Raw genomic sequence first — 5,729 nt, forward strand, 5'->3', positions numbered from 1 at the left:
ATGCGCAGGAGTTGTCAGATCTCACAGATTCCTTGCTTTACAATCTTTGATTGTGTTGAACGGTTACCAGCTGGTGCTTGGAAAAGTTATCCAATTATCCTATTGATAAGACCTCAGGTTTTTTTAGCTATTAAAAATACAATTGATTAAAAATTTGTCATATTTGTTTTGTTTTTTCATTTGTCTCGGTACAAGAGAGCCCAATGTAAGAGAGCCTTGATAAAGGTTTTGAGTGCAGATTTATTTGAATAGATTTTAGAGCTGCTTTCAATTTAGTAAGTCACAAGGCACTTATTTATAAACTTAAGAATCTTACTTACCCTACTTATAGAGGGTGAATATGTTTTTAGGATTAATTCAAGATTTCCTTACTGGCAGGCAGGCAGCAGCGAGTTGCTGTTGTTGATGGAATCTATAGTGAACCAAGACCTATTGTGTCGAGAGTTCCTCAGCGTAGTGTTCTTGGTCCACTCTTATTTTTAGTGTACATATACAAGTTCTATGGTTAATGGCTTGGAAAACAAGGTTGTTCAGTATGGTGATGATGCAACACTTGTGGTTGTAGTAAAGTCTCCACTTATGAGAAATGGAGCTGCCCTCAGCCACAGTTGGGACATGGACTGGATCAGTGAATGGTGTAGTCGGTGGGGTAAGAGGCTGAACTCCAGTGAAATGAAAACCCACAAAAACTTAGAACCCCTTAAAAATAAAAACACTTATAACTGCCTATCTTTAAAGTTCAAATACCAAATGTATACTGCCTATTCTTGAAAGTTCAGATACTAAATGTATACTGTAAGTAACATCCCACTTCAGATATATCTCAAATTACTATCCTATTACTGTATTAATATTTGAGATTATATTAATATAATTTCAAAGTCATCTTAAATGTTTTACCATCATAAATATATACGTACACCCAATAAGACAGAGAGAGAGAGAGCATTGAATTGGCAACATCATATATCTGACCACCAAGAGTAAAATTATGAAATATTTCTGAGACATAGAGAATAATGATGGAGAGAGAGAGAGAGAGAGAGAGAGAGAGAGAGAGAGAGAGAGAGAGACTCTGACTCCTTCTCCTCTGCCAATACATAGATCAAACTGTCATTTACTCCCCCACCCTCCTTTCTCAAGGAGGATAAAAAGACTGGGAATTTCTATTTCTTTTATTAATCTTTTTAATATTTGAACATTAGTTATTAGTTAAATCATTCATTTACCATACTGCAAAACAAACATACGTGAGTAAGAGAGAGAGAAAAAAAATTTCATCATTGTTTAATCTCATTAAACTTAATATTATTTTGAAATTTAGTATTTAAATTATTTTATCATAAAAGTAGTAGTACCTTATAGATATATATACATACATTTTAATGCTTCCAGCCAAAACAGAGGGAAAGAGTTACCACTATGAAATACATATCTTGTGGGGAGAGAGAGAGAGAGAGAGAGAGAGAGAGAGAGAGAGAGAGAGAGAGAGAGAGTTATCCTTATTTAAAAGAGTGAAATGGAAAGATTATTGCATTTCTTTAAAATACTATCACATAAGAATTTTGTAATTACAGTTTCATGTATTGTTATTATTTGAAAATATTAATAAACATAATATACATACATGTACCATAAAAATTCTCTCATCTCATCTCGGAGAGAGAGAGAGAGAGAGAGAGAGAGAGAGAGAGAGAGAGAGAGAGAGAGAGAGAGAGAGAGAGAGAGAAATTACATGAATGTTAGTTGGCAACACAATACTCACTTCCCCTCCGTTCACATTACTTGACATACTATTTGACAGCTCTGGACCTCGGCTTAGTACCTGGATCTAAAAAGATAGATGAGGGTAGAATGGATTTTCCTTCATTCTTACATAATTTTATCATTTATAAACTTAAGATCTTACTAATTCACTATAGTATTTTCTTTAATGAATTGATATTATTGCTGTTTACATTAGTATTATTTGAAAATTAGTAAGTAAATCATTTATTTATCATACAAAAAACATTCATCTCTGTAAGAGAGAGAATTATTATTTTTATTATATCATTTAATCCTGTTAAACTTACTAATACAGTATTAATAATAATAATTTATTTAAAAATTAGTAAATCATTTTTGTATCATAAAAAGGTATACTATTTAGTCATGGAAAATAACATCAAAATACACTACTAATTAGTCAATATTTATCATCGGAAAACCGGCAAATAGGCGAATTTCCCACAGATAAAGGGTAGATATGGTCCGAAGAAAAATCCACGAATAGGTAATTCCAGGAATCTCGAGAACACAGGGTTGACTGTATTGATTAGCAGATCTCATACGCATTTTCCCACCCCATCCTCCCCTTCAGGTGGATGAGACTTTGTTGAATGAGTCTGAAGTTTTAACTTTTGACTCGCATTTTACTGTTGAGAAACATCTAATAAAAGTTTCAGCAATTGCCACACGAAAGTTAGGTATAGTATTGTTTATAAGGCTTTATATATTTATAACAGTGATAAAGTCAGTGCAACCTGTTTTAGGTAATTTTTCATTCCTTTAGTAGAATACTGTTCTCTGGTGTGGATGCCTGCTTCTGCTAGAGATTTGTCTCTTTTAGATAGGGTGGTTTGTTGTGGTAGATTTCTGTTTCCTAATATAGCAACTATGATTTGGAGCATTGATGGATGGTCTCTTGTTTGCCAATTTTTCACAAGTTGTATTTTAAAAGAGATCTTTCACATTCACAACTGATCCATAATTCCATTTCCTGCTGAGTATGCAGTAAACATACCTTGCTGTTGAACCTCTCAATTCCAGAGGTCCTTTATTCCTCACACTTTTGGACTGTGCAACAGCCTCCCTGAGGATGTCCTGCAAATGAACTTCAGAAGTTCAAGCAGAGATGCAATGAATTGTTACCCTAATACAAATCTCATTATATTTAATCATTTACTTACATTTTTATTTATTTATTTGATAAGATATGTGTTTTTATAATAACTTTTCTTCTGTATTTCCCTTAACCTTCTGATTCTTCTTGTGGATGAACATCATACTTTTTGGAAGCCTGAATTTCAAATCAGTGGTCCCTGTGGCCTTGCTCCATATGAATAGGGTTTATCTTCTAATAATACAAATAATAATAATACAAAAACCTTGAGCAAATTGCTCTTCTTTAGTAAATTGCTCCTCTAGAATTTTAATAGATTTTTTTTATAGTTATGCATGTGATGTTTATCCTTTTAAAACTGATAGGTCATTTTTAGCAACAAACAAAGAAACAAGTGAAGCAACATTTTTTTTGTTTTTGCCTCTTTGATTTTGTTATAATTATAAATTTTCAATATCAGCTTTTTCTTTTATGGGACTAAAAAAAATGTGAGAGTTCACTTCACTCCCTTCTGTCCTTTGTTTTTGTTCCTGAACTTCCAGCAGATCCAGGACTGTTTCCCAGTCTCTGGACAGTTAGTCTCTTTGCAGCTCTATGTTGGTAATATAATATTCCCACCTTATTCTGGCTATGAATCTCAACACACTATTTTCAGACTATTTCAAAATCTCTCTTTCATTTTTGTGTCAGCACACATTCGTTTTGCATAGAGTTGTACAGGCTTTATGCACCATCCATTAGTCTTTGGCTCTGTACCAGTGAAACTTGTTTCTATATCCATTGTAGCTTTTAAATCTTCCCCAATCTCTTCTACCTTAGTTGAAAGAGGAGATACATCTTTTAACCCTTCATCATGAAATAGTACTAAAGCAGACTTTAGAATAATTGTAGCACTAGCAGTTTTCATTTAATTGACAACAAAAGCCAAGCCTTGGAAACAAAGCACTTAAAGATATTTTGCCAGATTTTGCATTATTTTCAGTTAACCATATAAAATTTTTAAGCTCTATAATTTCATGAATGAAATCTAAACTTTATCATTATTGAAAACAAATCAATTTTGCCAGCCCTGTGAGATTATTAGCTCAGTGGTCTGGTTAAGCTTCTTAATAATGGTAATAATTATGACAAGAATAATTTACTATTACATGTGCTTGAGTTATCTTATTGCCCTCTCAGTGTTTGTATCTCAGTCCAGCCTGTTCCCAAAGTAACAGAAATGATGCACATCTTCCAAGATTAGCCCATCAGTCACAACTTTGTTCTCCACTTCCCTGTCTTCTCCATTGCTCCTGTATCACATTGCTTACTGGAGACATTTCCATTTTTAAACATCTAACTCACCTGGTAGTTATATATATAGCTTATGTTCCTGACGTCACGGCAGAATTTCAAAACTCACGGCAATCACCGATTGGGTAGTCAGGTGTACCACCTGTGCGCCTTCTACCCAGGTACCTGGAACCATTCCAACTATTCCTCAGATCTTCCCTGCCGCCTTACCAGTGACATCGTTGGAATTTCACTCGATTGGCCCGTGTTTTTTCACAGCTTATTTGGTGAAGTACACTTTGGCTTTGGCTTTGGCTTGTTTTTGGATTTGCTTTGGATTTCTCTTGACCCTTTTTAGATATTGTTGGTTTGACTCTTGCTTGTTTTGATCTCTCTTTTGGATTTTTCAACATGTCTGACTCTTCTTCGATTGTGAGAATGTGTGTGAGAGGATGTGAGACTCGGCTTGCCAAAGCCTCGTTAGATCTACATTCGGTTTGTATGAAATGTAGAGGCAAGAGTTTGTGAGTTGGATGAATAGATGAATGTTTTAGATTTACCTGAGAATAAGTGGATGGAATATTACCGCTGTGTGCGAAAGCTGGAAAAGGACAGGATCAGGAGAGCCAAGAGTAGTATGTCTCGCTCTTCTAGAGATAGTCAGGGAGTTGACAGTTCTCTCTCCCTTGCTAATGAGCCTATTGATCCTTCTCCCGTAGTGGTAGTTCCAGATGCCCCTACTGATACAGGTAATGATCCAACTTTAAAGGACATGATGGCGGCCATTCAAGCCCTTGGTGAAAGGGCAGAATCCCTCGCAGAAGACAGGGAGAAGTTATGGTCAAATGTGAGAGATTTAAGAAACACAAGTGTCAGTGCTAAAATCAGTGCAAGTGCAGTGAAGGGAGCGGCCACGCGGACCTGTCGTGCTCCTAGCCCTAGACCTCTTCCAAGCTCACCAACCCCTGTGAGAAGGAAAGTCGACAGGCGAAGGGAGGCGAGAGGTTTTAGCTCCGCGACGTCGTCCCCTTGAGCGTACCTGTTGACGTTTCCCAGGACGCTCACCCTCGCCATAGGAAAGGCGAGGTAAAATTGTGCGCTTCTTCGTCGGACGGCGCAGTTCCCAGACGGGCTGGTGTCTTACGTCGGAGTCAAGACCCCTCAAAAGAAAATATACTGTTGAGCAGCGTCGTGAAGTGACGCCTCAGGCCCCCAGGATGTAGCCATTGGAGCAGCCCGGAGCGCTTCCCTTCCAGCTCCGATGGTATCTCTCCTGCTAAATACAGACGTAAACTGTCGCACAGGCGGCTGTCTGCTTCGGTAGGAGACAGAGATATCAGACGCTTTTCTGCCTTCGGTGCATGCCCCTCCTCCTCCTTCGGATTGGTACTCGTCCCCGGATCATTCTTCCCAACCCTTACGTCACGTGGAGAGAGAGTTGGATGATGTTGCGGCTTCCCCAGTCTGTCCCCAGCAGCAAGAAGCTCCGCAAATAACTTTGTTGCAAGACATGCAACAGAAACTCTCCTCCCTGATGCAGGTCTGGCAGCCTGCAGCAAAGAAGGATGTCAGT

General features: G+C 37.5%; 1 protein-coding gene across 6 annotated transcripts in view; it reads right to left on the reverse strand.

The window, feature by feature from the left end:
* Positions 1 to 5,729, reverse strand: part of LOC135219424 (uncharacterized) — a 913,425-nt gene that overhangs the window by 381,046 nt on the left and 526,650 nt on the right. The window lies entirely within an intron of this gene.

This window comes from Macrobrachium nipponense, chromosome 1, assembly GCF_015104395.2.
Source record: "Macrobrachium nipponense isolate FS-2020 chromosome 1, ASM1510439v2, whole genome shotgun sequence".
NCBI lineage: Eukaryota > Metazoa > Arthropoda > Malacostraca > Decapoda > Palaemonidae > Macrobrachium > Macrobrachium nipponense.